Source organism: Mus pahari, chromosome 4 (assembly GCF_900095145.1).
Source record: "Mus pahari chromosome 4, PAHARI_EIJ_v1.1, whole genome shotgun sequence".
NCBI lineage: Eukaryota > Metazoa > Chordata > Mammalia > Rodentia > Muridae > Mus > Mus pahari.
Window position 1 is genome coordinate 101,535,795 of NC_034593.1, and position 16,006 is coordinate 101,551,800.

The 16,006-nt window shown below is 36.2% G+C and overlaps 1 non-coding gene across 1 annotated transcript; it reads right to left on the reverse strand.

Annotated features, from left to right (window-relative positions):
* Nucleotides 1-2,651: 2,651 nt before the first annotated feature.
* On the reverse strand, nt 2,652-2,785 carry LOC115063954. Its single transcript, XR_003843807.1, has one exon. It is a non-coding gene; the product is annotated as a small nucleolar RNA SNORA17 (small nucleolar RNA).
* Between the last annotated feature and the right edge of the window lie 13,221 nt (nt 2,786-16,006).

A 16,006-nucleotide genomic window follows, 5' to 3' on the forward strand; every position in this document is an offset into this window, starting at 1 on the left:
TTTTTACACAATAGTAGCCTGTTAACCTAGTCGAGGGGCTATTTCTACCACAGCTTTTTCCCTTACTGAGCACTACTAAGGGAAGGAAAGATGAGAGAGAGATGAAGCAGGAAGGGAAAGATGCAGGAGACAAGGAGGTGAAGGGGTCTGCAACTCTATAGGCAGAACAACAATATGAACTAACCAGTACCCCAGAGCTCCTGTCTCTAGCTGCATATGTAGTAGAAGATGGCCTAGTTAGCCATCATTAGGAAGAGATGTCCCTTGCTCTTGCAAACTTTATATACCCCAGTACAGGTGGTCACCAGGGCCAAGAAGTGGGATTGGGTGGGTAGGGGAGCAGGGGGGTAGGGTTTAGGGGACTATGGGGATAGCATTTGAAATGTAAATGAAGTAAATACCTAATAAAAATTGGAAAAAAAAAGATGGAGGAGACAACAGGAAAAAGAGGTAGAAGAGGAAGACAGGAAAAGGGAACAAAGAGGACAGAGATAGAGACAAATAATACCCTACACACTCATACACAAACACACACACACACACACACACACACACACAAATAAATACACAGTGGGAGGGAAAGGGAGTGGGAGAGAGGGAGGGAGAGGGAGGGAGGAAAGACAGAGATGGAAAGAGACAGAGAAACACACCCAAAAGCTGAAAGAAACTGTTTTTAGTTGAAATAAGACATACAAAGAACATCTTAAAGCTGTATGAAAATACAAAATCATTTAGTAGAAATAAATTTGTAAACTTTAAAACCTATATCATTTTAGTTCATAGTTATTCTTATTTCCTTTTAATTTAAAACTGAGAGTGTAACAATATATTTCATGTTACAAGGAAGATGGCACATAAATATATTGTTTTACTTCAGTAAAATAAGAGGAATGCAGAACTGTGAACAGAATTTTGGTGTGACATCAAAGAACAACTGCTATCAGCTTAAAGCAGATTATCATAACATTAATATATTTTATGCAATCTCCAATATTCCCATAAGAACACTATTTATACAGTATGCATCAAAACGAAAAGAGAAGAGCCAACCCCAATCACTATAAAAATCAACTACAAAGGAAGACTGTAGAAAAGGATGTGACAAAAATATTCTAACATTCAGGAATCAATTGACAAGCTGGCAATTATAGTTTAGTTTTTTTTTTTTTTTGTTTTTTTTTTTTTTTTTTGTTATGACATGGCATAGGTTGTAGTAAATTTTAGAAGCTTTTTGTTCTTTTGGTGCAATGGGTACTTGTCTATCTAGATTTATTTTCCAAACTTAGAAAAATTTTGTGATTTGTAAATTCTTTGTATAGGTATTTACTCTCACTAAAAATTCATCACATTCTGCTATGGTCTAAATGCAGTCCACAGCAAAAGCTTTAGTGTGACCTAATTACTGTGATTACAGTGTGATGCTTCTGGAGAGTTGGCTTTCAGAAGAAATTAGATATTGTAAGTAGAGTTCTTGGGAGTGTAATTCCTGGCCTTAGAAATAACACAAAACCCAGTAGTTGCCTGTTCCTGAACCAGGCTGCATCTTGGAGCAAGGCAGTGAATCCTAACCAGAAGCACAGTCAGCTCCTTACCTGGTCTTCCAGTCACAGAAGAGTGAACTTGTACTTTTCATTGCATCACAATTGGCACATTCTTCAAAAACTACACTGTGTCCTCATAAACACTGGAAATCTGCATGGCAAATGATGGAAGTCCATCATTGCTGTTGACCTCACAGCAAAATCAAGTCAAAATGAATGAAAGGCTTACAAAATTAGTTTAGCTGTTCAACTCCTAGCAGGAGCAGAGTGGAATTTTGTGAAATGATTATGGCGGAAAATTGTTCACTTAGGTCAGCAGCTGCTTTAATTTGATTCCTTGTTCCTGTGACAAAACACTGACCAAACAAAAGTATGGGGAGGAAATGGTTTACTTGACCTTAGACTTCCAGGGCACAGTCCATCATTAAATTTAGTCAGGGCAGAAACTGAAACAAAGACATTTTGAAAATGCTTCATACTGTTTTGATCTATGATTCATGCTTGAACAGCTTTCATGCACACCATGCCAAGTAATGGAACCACCTACAATGGGAAGGTCTCATCCACATGAGTATTCATCAAGATAATTCTCTCATCCATGCCAGGGACTGCTTTATCATGCTCATATCCTCAGGACCTGCCCAACTGCAACTCTTGCCCATGTGCAGACCTGCTTCCATAAGTACTGCAGCTGGTTAGGGACAGGGTCAGCTCTCTTCCTCTCATGCTTCCCGGGGCCAGTCTCCTACAATGCCTAGGGAGGAGGAGCCTTTGCATTGTAAGCAATGGAGTCAGTTCTGCACTGTTCTCTCTGACCTCAACATGTGTCAGGATAGCATCCTTGACCAAGGATGTTCTACTGGCCTTAGGTGATAAGTGACCTTGCTGCTGCAGAGCCATGAACCCAGTCATGGCCTTCAGTAGCAACATAGACCAGGACCCCACTGTGTTCCCTAGTAGCATCACTGGCTACTCACATCAGGCTGTTCCTCACTTCCCTCCAGTTCTGCCTGACTTCATTGTGCCCAGAACCTTCTGTTTCCTTTTCCCTTTCTATTATCCAGCACATACTTGCCCATCTTAGTGGTGATTGGACTCTCTTGAATGTTCACAGTTTTCTCAGGAGCAGTCAGATGTTCATAGATCAGAATACTGAACATAGATGTAGCCTCTCTCCTCTCTGCTAGCTACTGATGATGCACATGTGACACAACAGTCACATCCATAATGCATCTAGGGTCAGGATTCTCATATTTCTTAAATAAATAAAAGCTAATAATTGAAACATTGATCTGAATATCAGTAGAAAAGACACATTCTTAAGAAGCTAAGGGCAAAAAATAAAAATTACCAAGGAATAAAACTTGTTAAAATAATTCTCCTCTTTCTTTAGCAATTTCACATAATTTAGATAAATTTGCACATTTTATCTTTCTGAACAAACTGTAAAAGCATTTACATTAATTCATATGCTTTTCTCCTGTTAATGTGTTTTAAAGATTGATGTTTTATTTTATATTTATTTGTTTATTACTTATTCACTTAACATCCAGTTTACTTCACACATCCTGTTCACACCTTCTCACAATACTTTCCCCATCCCCCTCCTCCTTCTCCTTTGAGGAGATGGGGTCCCTCTTGGGTATCCATTAGCCCTGACACTTCAAGTCTCTCCCACTGAGACCAGACAAGGCAGCCCAGATAGAACATATTCCATAATAGGCAATCCCTTTTAGGATAGCCCTTGTTCTAGTTGTTCAGGACCCACATGAAGACCAACCTGTACATCTGGTACATAGGTGTGGGGAAGCCTAAGAACAGCCCAACTATATTCTTCAGGTGAGGGACAACTAGGTTGTTTCGATTTATGACTATTACTAATAAGGCTGCCATGAACATAGTTTAGCACAGATGTCTGAGCATCTTTTGGGTGTATACCCATGAGTGGTATAGCTATGTCTTGACATAAAACTAGTCCATTTTCTAAGCAACCACCAAATTGACTTCCAAAGTGGTTGTACAAGAATATCCTCCCACTAGCAATGGATAAATGCTTGCCTTGCTCCATATCCTCAACAGGATGGGATGGTAAACCATGATAGGCAGCATGGTGGGTAGAGCAGGTCTGAGATCCTGGAAAAGTGGTGGGTACACACCTGAGAATGTAGGTGCCTCACTGCTCCCTGTGAAATTCCTGGCCTGGATCATGTGCTACACTTCTCACATAAGGAAATGTGACATGTGATCATATAGGTCCAGAACATAGTTCTCCATGCGAATGAGGTGCCTACAGGTCCTGAGGGTTTAGCCAATAAACTTTTCTTCCCAGACATTCAAGGTATTTAATCTTAGGCCCACCTTGAAAAATTGATATAGTATGCATCCATATTCCATGATGAACAACTAATAAACAGTTTAGAACCAAGGACTGTCTCTTTCATCAAGGAAGCTTCATGGGGAGCTTTTTCCTACAGAGTCACTGCCTAAATCTCCCTAGAAGGCTCATCTGCACTCCAGACAACTGCAGCTACCTTCACTGGTGAGATGAAACAGAATCCAGTCGCTGCCCTGGGCTAGATGATGCCTGGAAGACGAAGACGGCATTTTAGCTGTAGCTTTCTCACATTTCAGACTGTGTTTTCCCACCCCCAAAGCAGTGTCTTAGTGCTTTCCTAAAGCCCAGCAGCAGCGTGGGATAAGCTCAGGAAAGCTCTCCCCATTTAGCCTCCTAAGTTGCTGTGCCTTGCAGCAGGGCAGAATACAGACCCACATGTCAGCATGTACTATCACTTGAGTTTTGATCTGAGTAATTCTGATGGGTGTAAGATGGAACGTCAGAGTTGTTTTGATTTGCATTTCTCTGATAACTAAGGACTTTGAACATTTCTTTTAAGTACTTCATGACCATTTGAGATTCCTCTGTTGAGACTTCTGTTTAGCTCTGTACACCATTTTAAATTGGGTTATTTGGGTTGTTGATGTTTAATTTCTTTAATTCTTAATAAATTTTGGATATTAGCCTTCTAACAGATGTAGAGTAGATGAAGATCCTTTTCTAATCTCCAGGCTGCTGTTTTGCACATTGACAGTGTTCTCTGCCTAACAGAAGCTTTTCAATTTCATGAGGTCCAATTTATCAGTTATTGATCTTAGGATGTGAGCCATTGATATTCTGTTCAGGAAGTTTCCTCCCGTACAAATGCTTTGAAGGGAAATTCCATTTCCCACTTTCGGTTCTGTGAGATTTAGTGTATCCTGTTGTATGTTGAGGTCCTTAATCCATTTGGACTTGAGTTTTGTGCACGGTGATGAATATGGATATTTTGTTCATTCTTATGCATATAGACATCCTGTTGGAGCACCACCATTTATTGAAGATGCTTTCCTATTTCCATTGTATGGTTTTGGCTTCTATATAAAAAAAAAAAATCAACAGACCATAAGTGTGTAGGGTTTCCCCCCCCCCCTGGGTTTTCAAATTTGATTCCATTGATCAATGTGTCTGTTTCTGTATAAATACCATGCAGTTTTTATCACTCTATAGTACAGCTTGACGTCCCGAAGTTCATTTCCTTACTCAGGATTGTTTTGACTCTTCTGGGTGTTTTTTTGTTTTTGTTTTTGTTTTTGTTTTTGTTTTTGTTTTTGTTTTTTCATATGATGTTGAGAATTGCTTTTTGAAGGTATATCAAAAAATGTGTAGGAATTTTGATTGTTAGTGCTTTGAATATGTAGATTGCTTTGGGCAAAATGGCCATTTTCACTATGTATATTCTACCTATTCATGAGCATGGATGATCTTTCCATCTTCTGATATATTCTTCAAATTTTTGGGGGGGAACTTGAAGTTATTGTCATACAGAGCTTTTACTTGCTTTGTTAGAGTTACACCAAACAATTTTATATTCATGACTAAAGGGTGCTGTTTTCGTAATTTCTTTCTAGGCTGGGTTATCATTCAAGTAAAGGAGGGCTACAGATGTCTTTGACTTAATTTTGTGTCCAGATTTGCTAAATCTGTATGTGAACTGTAAGTGTTATCTGGTAGAATATTTGGGTTCACTAATGTATAGTATCATATCATCCACAAATAGCAATATTTTGACTTCTTCTAATTTTTATACATTTAAACTTCTTTTATTGTCCTATTGCTCTGGGTAGAACTTCAAGTAGTATATTGAATAGATAGGGATAGAGTGGGCAGCCTTTTCTTGTCCCTGATTTTAGTGTACAAGAAATTGCCTTAAGTTTCTCTCCATTTAGCTTGATGTTGGCTATTGATTTGCTGTATATTGCTTTGATTATGTTTATGCATTTGCCTTGTATCTATGATCTCCCTAATTGAATATGAATGGGTGTTAGATTATTTCAGAGACTTTTATAGCATCGTAGATGATCATATGATTTTTCCTTTAAGTTTATTTATATGGTGTATTATATTGATGGATTTTTATATATTGAATCATACTTGCATCTTATACATGTTGAGGCTTGTTTTGTGACTGACTATATGGTCAATTTTGGAGAAGGACTCAGAAATTATTAAGAAAATGTATTTTCTTTTGTGTTGGGGTGAAATATTATATAAATATCTATTTAGTCCATTCCATTCATAATATCTGCTAGTTTCATTGTTTCTTGGTTGAATTTTTGTCTGGATGACCTGTGAATTGGTGAAAGTGTGGTATTGAAACCTCCCGCTATTGATGTGTGGGGTTAGATGTGCTATTTAAGAAAATTTTCCAAATTTACAAATAAGGGTACCCTTGTGTTTGAGGCATAGATGTTCAGAATTGAGGAATCATCTTGTTAGATTTTTCCTTTGATGAGTTTGTAGTATCCTTCCCTGCCTCCTTTGATTTCTGTGAGTTGCAACTCAATTTTATGAAGGTGTTCCATAAAATACTGTTCCATAAGTAGTATAGGCACTGTAGTTCATTTCAGTTTTTGCCTGAAGTCATTATTTGGGTCTTTCCAGTAAGAACTGACTCCTACTTGGCAGGAGATGAACATGCAGTCTTCAGTAACATGCTTCAGACCCTCGCAAACTGCAGGCTCAGCTTCCAAGCAGTCCAGATAACAATTTTTTCCTTCAACATCCTAAGAAGTGCTGAAGTAGGCAGAAATGGTTTTGTCCTGGTGCTCCTTCACTCCCTTATCGAACTCCTCAAAGAAAGACATGCTCATCTCACTGAAGGTGGTCATGAGTCCAGAGAGAAGCACAGGAAGTACCCTAGGACACTACTGGCTCAGTTAGGACTGAAGGCATCAACTCAAAAATATTTTAAAATGTGAGAGAAGAGGAAGTGCCAGGGGCCGGCCCCAGGAGTAGTGGACTACAGGACTGACTTGCAATCAGAAATTTTCTTTATCCTTACAAAACTAACAATATTTATAATTTCAAGAGGTACAGATCATGCCATTTTAGTCCCACACATTTTTTTCTAGTATGCCTATGGTTACACAGGTAGAAACATTTTATTATTATCAAAGCCTTATCCTTTTTCCTAAAAATTCTACACATTATTTTAGCTTAATCAATCAAGCAAGCATGATACAACCTGTTCTCAGGCTGGTAACACTTTGTGGTTTCAAGATATTTAGATAGAGAATAGATAGAATCCAAGTCAGTCCAAGTAAATCATCCTGATTTAAGCAGTATATTATTAACTTTTAATGATCAGTCATATTACTTACAGATTTGCATAAGTCTCAGGCTTAGGAATCATTGTAGCTGTTATTATTTAATCTTATGAGAATTTGTTTAATAGAGGAATTGATTTACTAATTAACATTACAACAAGCTTGGATAAACCAATCTTTCCAATAACAGCAAATCCTGGTACCTTATTCTTCTTACATTTTTTATACCACCTATACATGCTATTATATTATCTTAGTCTTTCTAGCTCTCATTGCTGTGTTCTTACTATGGCCTTAATATGTATGATGTTGTATTTTAAAGGTAATAATTCTAAGAAACTCTTCAAATATTGTAAAAGAAGTTCTATGCTCTGATCTGTTGTCATTTCTCATGTCTGCTGAACCTGATCAACCTTCTCTGAATTCAAACGATTTTAATTATTTTGTTTCATGAATTTTCTTAGGGGCAGATAGCCATCTTCAAGGCACAGAGGAGATTCTGAAGTAGGGTTAACTAAGTTTACTTCTTTGAGAGCAGGGGGTAGTACATTCAAGACTCCTTTAGGGGATTACAGAGACAATTCTGTCAAAGAAGGCATGAGCTAATCATTGTGCTAATAGTCCCCCTTTACAGATACTCTAGAATGGCTATTCCAGCTTGCTTCTTTGGTCCATTTTCTTGGAAAACTTATGTAGCACTTTACTCTGTGGAAATGTTTATCTTTATTGTTGAGGTGTGTTTCTTGCTTGCAGGAGAATGGTGGATCCCGTTTTCAGATCCATTCTGTTAGCCTGTGTCCTTTGACATGGGAATTCAGTCCATTGATGTTGAGAGATATTAATGACTAGTGGTTATTAGTTCCTGTTATTTGGATGTTGGTGGTGTTAGTGTGTAAGTGTCTCTTTGGGTGTGTCTTTCTTGTTTTTGCTGGTATGGAATTACCTATTTCCCTTGTTTCCTTGAACACAGTTATCTTCCTTGGGTTGGAGTTTTCCTTCTATTATTTTGTATAGGGCTGGATTTTTGGACACATATTACTTGAATTTGGATTTTTCTAGCAATATCTTATTTTGTCCTTCTATTTTGATTGAGTGTTCTGCTGTTTTTCATACTCTAGATTGCCATCTGTGATGTTTTTTAGAGGTTGCAAGGTATCTGTCCAGGCACTTGTAGCTTTTAAGTCTTTTGAGATGTCCATTGTAATTCTGATAAGTCTTCCTTTCAATGTTACCGTCTCCTTTTCTTCTTGCTGATTTTAATATTCTTTCTTTGTTCTATAGATTTTGGGTTTTGATCACTATGTCGCAGGAGGATTTTCTTTCATAGTCCAGTCTAGCTGATGTTCTGTAAGCTTCTTGTATGTTTATAGGCCTCTCTCTTTAGGTTGGAAAAGTTTTCTTCTATCATTTCGTTGAAAACATTTTGTGGGCCTTGGAGCTGGGATTCTTTACCTTCTTCTATTCCTATAATTCTTAGATTAAGTGTTTTCATGTTATCCCAGATTTCCTGGATGTTTTATGGTTTTACAGTTTATTTTTTATATTTAACTTTTTTTTGGACTGGTATATCAATTTCTTCTATTGTATCTTCTATGCCCAAGATTCTTTCTTCCATCTCTTGGCTGTGATGCTTGCATCTGTTATTCCTGTTTTTACCCAAGTTTTTCATCTCCAGGATTCCCTTAGTTTGTGCTTTCTTTACTGCTTCTATTTCATTTTCATGTCTTGAACAATTTTATTTATTTCCTTCACCTGTTTAATTGTATTTTCCTGTATATCTTTAAGGGATTTATTTCCTCTTTAAACAACTTTATCTCTATGATAGTATTTTCCTGTATTTCTTTAAGAAAATTATTCATTTCCCCTTTAAAGCTTCTATCATCTTGATAAGATTTGGGTTAAGGTCATTTTCTTGTGCTTTAGTTGTGTTTGGATATCCAGAGCTTGCTATAATTGGGTAACTGTGCTTTGGTGTCATATTTCCCTGTGTTTTGACGATTTTATTCTTTCCAGAACCTTTACCCATATGGATGGCTTTAGTCTCTGTATGTTCCTGTTGTAGTGGGTATTTGAAGGAGGATTAACCTTGATTGTCCTAGTTTGGACCACCTATAATGGGTATCCTTGTGTTGTATGGTTCCACATGTGTGGGTCTGCATGGTTCCAAAGCTGATGAACTGAGGAATGAGGGCAGAGAGGTAGTGGAAGAATGCAAATTTCTCAAGGCAGCTTTGCTTGCTCTACAGAATAATGCAAGCAGGAAAGATGGGTGGGGGAAGGAAAGCTCACCTGTCTGCCTCAGGATCCACAGGTCTGATGAAGTAGGGCAGAGAGGTAGAGGGGGGATGAATCTAAAGATTAATATTTTAAAACTTAAGCTTATATGTGTTCCTGTGTTTGCACCTAAGTAGAGTTGCTTGCAAAAGACAGAAGATGATGCTCTCCTAGACATAGAGTTACAGAAGCTGTAAGCTACCCAACAACAGTGCTGTGAAGTGCCGTCTACCTTTCCAGCCTTTTTTCTGTTAATCTTTCAGTACAATTATTGTGCCACACCATGGTTTGTTTTTTTAATTGAAAATAGATTTTCTTCATATAATACATCCCAAACAGAGTTTTCTCTCCTTCTATTTCTCCCAACTGCTTACACCACCTACCCTATACCAAGAACCACTTTCTTTCCATTTCCTCTTCAGAAAAAAGCAGGTCTCCAAGAGACATCAGCCAAGCAGGATAAAATGAGATAGAACAATGTAAAGAAAAAGCAATTATCTTTCTCAATAGGACAAAAAGAATCTCAAGAATCATAGATGAACTTTGTTTCACTGTTAGGAGTACCAAAACATCATGCTGATGACCATAACATAGCCTCAGAAGATTTGGTGCAGACCTATAAATTTTTGATCGTATTATATTGATTTTTGTGCAATGGAATGAAATGCTGTCATTATGTCATTCTAACATATATTCATTCCTTATTATCTTCATGCTTCAGCCATATTTCCATCTCTCACTAGTGCTCTTCCTCAGATATCCCCCCTCCTACTTTCATGTGTGTACACATGAACACACACATACACACTAACAATTTAAAAGAAACCCTGTAATACCTGTCATTTTTAGTTTGATTATTTCATTTAATATATTAATACTTCCATCTATTTCCCTGAATGTGGTAGAATTTCTTTCTTCATGGATGAACACAACTCTGTTGTTCAAATAGAGTTTTCTTTATCCATCTATATCTTGATTAATATCTAGGCTGTATGTGACTTGGACTTATAAAAAGATCAACTATTTTTTTTTATTTATGGGTATGGATGCATTACCTGCCTGCATGTCTATGGATTACTTGCAGAGGAAGTCAGATACCTTGGAACTGGTGCTACAGACAATTGTTAGGTGGCAAGTGGGTACTTTGAGTAGAAAATTGGTCCTCTGGAAAAGCAGCCAGTGATTTTAACCACTGACTCATTTCTACAGCTCAGACACTTAGACTTTGGATAAATTTAATGTAAATTTAAATATATGGTGCAGTTTAAGAAAATTATGAGTACATTCTCAGTTTAGCTCTTCTACACTGCCAGTATTCTTTTAGAGGACATTTTTTAATCTGAATGGAAAATACATAGGTGATTATTTTCTGATTTATAGTTCAAGAATATGGATATTTCCCCTCTGTACACATCTGCATGTTTTTCTTCAGTAGTCTGTTAGCAGTTTACCAAAAATTTAGTCCTATTGAGGTTTTAATGTGTGAGAGAGGTGGCTTTGTTACAAATACAAATTCAATAGTTGACTGTCTGCTTACAAGTGTACCATAGGAATCCATTAACAGTCTAAGGATCTTTGAGGTTTACACCGGTTTTCAACCTTGAAAGCATTTTTACTTCTAAGTACATGCTGAAGCTTAGTAACTCCTCTGACCACTAGTCCTGCAGTGCCCAATTAAATATGCAAATTTTATTAATAATGTAACATATGCATATTGAGTTCAATGTTCTTGAAGAAAGTGTCTTATTATCTCTTCTTATCTTCTTATGATCTATCTATATATGCCATATGCTTTATATGCACATATATATCATATATAACCTGTATACAAGTGTATAGCCTGCCTTTATTTGAAACCTAATCTTCTTTATGCATGGTGAAGGAGTTGGGTGCTTCAAGAATTGAGTCAGGTACATGAATGTGTGCTGTTAACACAGTGGCTGAAGAGAGTTGACTAGCCCTTTCTTCCATAAGATAAAGCATTGAGCACTTCTGCAGTACAAGGGTGTTGTCACAAAGGTGTTGTCACAAGGGTGTGGTCACAAGGGTGTGGTCACAAGTGTGTTGTCTATGAACAGAGGGTATTCTCTTATTGGATACAAACTTCTGGCACCTTGATCTTGGAAATTATATCCTCCAAAAACAGAAATAATTTTGTTCGCAATTTACAAATTACTCAGCTTAAATGTAACTTTTATTCTCCTGATATAATTGTCATCTTAGAGGTCAATTGCTGAATAAGCTCATCTTTCTAGCTCTTTCTGAACTCTGGCTGACTGGCTCAACTCAGCTGTTCTGACTCAAACTCCTCTACACTCCAACTGATTCAACCTACCTTCTCTCAGCTCCTGACCTAATTGCACTGTTTTGACTCCAACTAACTCTATAAATCTGTTCTAATCTTCTGGTTCCTTCTCATTCTTTGGCTCATTATGCCTTTGTCTAGTTAAAACCTAGATAACTGTTGCCTATCTACTGGCAAGTTTGTGCTGTTATGAATGTTATAAAGAAACTTTCTCATCTGCTTTGGTGTTCTTGGAAACCAATCACAATAAAATTCAGTTATATCTGCTTTGTATAGTCAGCAACAATAAGCTTGGACCCAAACCTATGCTTAGCAATATTTCCTACACCTATATATGAGCTTTTATGGTTTCTTGTCTTTATAAGATTCCCATGGGATGTATCCAAACTTAAGAGAGACACCTACACCAATAAGAAGCCAAACTTGAAGTCAAACTTCCATTTTGATGAGGGGTTGAATAAAGTCCTCTCTGGGAATGAGAGAAAGAGACATGTACATCCAAGTTGGAAGTTAAGGCATGAAGAACATTCCTCCTGGGTCTTATCTCTTGCCTTACAATGTTCGACAGTCATGAGAATATCTTGTTCAGGGTCTGAGATTGAGTTACGAACTATAGACTCTCTGGGCCCCAAATGGTTGCAAATGAACTCCCTTTAAACTGAGACGCAATTCATATTAACAGGTTAGGAACGAATCACAATGCAATCTAAGTATAAATGTTATAGGGCATGTGTTCTTCTCTACAAAAATGCTGCTAAAACCTTAGGACTCAAGGACAGATGTACTAACATGCATGTATGGTATGCAGTAAATCAACACATGTTGGCACAATAAATGTTTCATTTCAATTGGTAAGAATTTCAAAATATCCAAATAGTAAAGCAGAGTGAGTAAATTATTAAAGAATTATCAACAAAATAAGCTCGTGCTATGTACTTATTGAATAACTTAAGTGGTTTTTTTTTAAACACTTGACTACTGATTTCAGAACAGGAGAATGATTTAGTAAGAAGAATATGACATAAGAAACATCTTAATCAAAAAGTTGAAATAGTACTGAACACATTTTCCTGAAAAAAGAAATCAAATATAAAAACTTGTAATATTTTGTTTCATTAACACTTATGGCTTCATTAATTATCTTGATGATATGTTAGAATACAAATAATTTCATGTATAGACTATCAACCTCATAGAGAAATTTTGAAGTTTGTCTCTAGGATTGAGATAGTACTATAATGTTATAAGAATCACATTGAGTTTCTAACACCAGAGATTTTTCTACTTCTTTTCCAAATAGTCTCTTAGAAAAGGAGCCCCAGAGGTCAGTTTATTGAGAGAGAGAAAAATTAGTATTGTGTGAAATTGCTCCAGGTATAATTATTCCCTAAACCTTTGTTCTCTACACTTAAAACCACATATCCTTGCATCTTTAGAAAGACCCATTTCAAAAGCAACTTTGTTGTTTAGCAGAACAATACTATAATCCATTAATATCCATTAACACACTTTCCCAGTTTCAATGTTTAATGTTGTTCAGGTGAATGAACCTTACTTTAGAGACATTGAATGTGGAAAAATACATGCCAGAACAGATGTGTATTCATTCAGATGTTACATATTATGTGCCTCCTTGAAAGCAGGGCAATGCTCAAACAACATTGTAGCACTATTCAGAATAATTACAAAAAGTGTATCAAGGAAGATATAATTTGAAAAAAGAACAAAACATTATCAAAATAGATTTTTTAAAAAAACACTGTATTTAACATTCATTTTTATAGAACTGTTTTACTTATCACAACTTTGTGTTCTACTACATGAGCATTAGTATATAAACATGAGAGGTTTATAAATTAATATGTATTTTAAGTTATCTTAACTTGATTATCATGGGATGTTGTTTATTTACTTTTTAATTAAAGTTTTTGAGTACTTTTTTTTGCCCAAATATTGTTTGGATGGGAATATAGCAAACCCTCACATTCTCCTCTCTCCCTCATCTAATCTTTTCCAATGTCAATCTCTTGCCTGTGGTTGGCACATTTATCAACTTGCATTCCTTTGTACTGACAAACTATTACTAAACGTTTCCAGTTAGGGTCTCTGTCTATTTCAAATAAAAGTTTCGTTGATGAGGGGTGAGAATTACACTTATCTGTGGGTAGAAAGACAAATATTTAGAAGACAATTAGGCATTTTGTTGAGATAGTAAAACAGTGATTGTATGTTCTCTTCCACAATCCATAATTTCAATGGCCTGGATAGTTATCTAAGAATAAAATACTAGACATTATTTCCCTGTTGTTGAGGTGATCTTAAGTCCAAGTACAGAGCTGTTAGTAAGGTTATGGGATTATTGATTAAAAGTAGGCAGAGAGATTGAAGGAGCCAGAGGAAAAAGGAGTTTGCTCTTACACTATGTGTTTCAGAACTTTAAACAGTTTATACAGATATTAAGTAGGTATTTTCTATGAATGTAAAAAAGATAATAGTTGACCATAGGGTATTTCCCTTTCACTAATTTTAGAATTTGAAATTATAATTGATTGATAAGATAGTTTAATAGTATAAAATAATTAGAAAATCAAATGACTTGAAATTAGATCTTTTAATCAATGAAAACACTGGGTATCAAAAAATGTCAAGTTTTTTTTTTTTTTTAAAGTTACATGTAAATTAATACTTCTGGTGTTATAAAATTATTCTGAATTTAGTGATGTCATGATCTGCCCCACTTTCTTGCTGTGTAAACCTGGGTGACCTGAAAATTGGTATGTAACTAACCTGCTCTTAGACCACTTAATACTCAGCCTCTGCTCTCTGAGTTCTAGAATTACAAGCATGTGACACCAGCATCACACGTTTTAATGTTGTAGAAATAAAATGTTTTATTTGGAAATAGATGCTTAATACTAACACGGATTTCTAAAGGCAAGTTTATTCAGAAATGTATCTTCATTTCAGGCAATAAATATATACATTTAAATGTAAATGTATAGTGATTTGCTATAGAATAAGCACTAAATTATTAACTAATAAATAAAGTCTATAGGATATAAAATATGTACATACAATTAAATACACTTTCAAATACTAACACATAATAAATAAATAAATATTTCAGGCAAACCTGGGTTTATGATAATTCATTACATGATAGAGTATAGCTTACAATGGTGCAAAAATGTTTCCAACATATTCAGAGGGAATTTTTCTTCAAATTTCAAAGTTTTACCTTTTCCCATAAAAGAAGTATGTTCTCTAATTGTTCTTCTTGATGTCCAGTGGCTACAGAGGGGCTGAGCACTTACTTAGCTTGGTAGTGATGAGGACACCTGCTGGTTCATGTGCGTGGTATTCAGATGCCAGTATTTCTCTCGCAAATTGATAAGCAATCAATTACACTCAGTATTTAACAATGAACTCTAAAGTTCTCTATGCATTAAAGTAATTTTCTAGTGACATACTAATGTTCTGTGCACATTTAAGAAATTTGTGGCTAAGACATGCTTGTTGATAACATACTAGTACTGAATAAATGATGCATTGTGTTGTTCTAAACTGATGGAGGGTTTATTAAGGTATAATCCCTTCATAAGGCAGAAAACACACATATGTGTACATATGTTGGTGTATATATGTTTGTGCATATATGTGTTTGCACATGCATTATGTATGTGTAAACATGTGTATGTACATAAATGTAAGTATTTACACATATGAAACTACAGAAAGATTTACTCATTCCATGTGAATGTGGATAAACTGTTTGCATGCCAGAAATATTTTCTAGAAATTATATTGTTTGCTTACATGATTTAAACATTCACTCAGGGACCATGCATATTGGCATATTGGGCTCATGAACTCTTGCTCCATCTCCTTTTGATTATGTAGGCTTTTGTATAATCTTCAAAGCTTCTGCCCAGTCTTAGTAAAACACACACACACACACACACACACACACACACACACACACACACACACACACACACACACTTTCCTTTTTTCCCAATTTTTATTAGGTATTTACTTCATTTACATTTTAAATGCTATCCCCAAAGTCCCCTATACCCTCCCCCCTCTGCTCCCCTATCCACCCACTCCCCCTTCTTGGCTCTGGTGTTCCCCTGTACTGGGGCTTATAACGTTTGGAGGACAAAGGGGCCTCTCTTCCCAATGATGGCTGACTAGACCATTTTCTGCTACATATGCAGCTAGAGACACGAGCTCTGGGGGT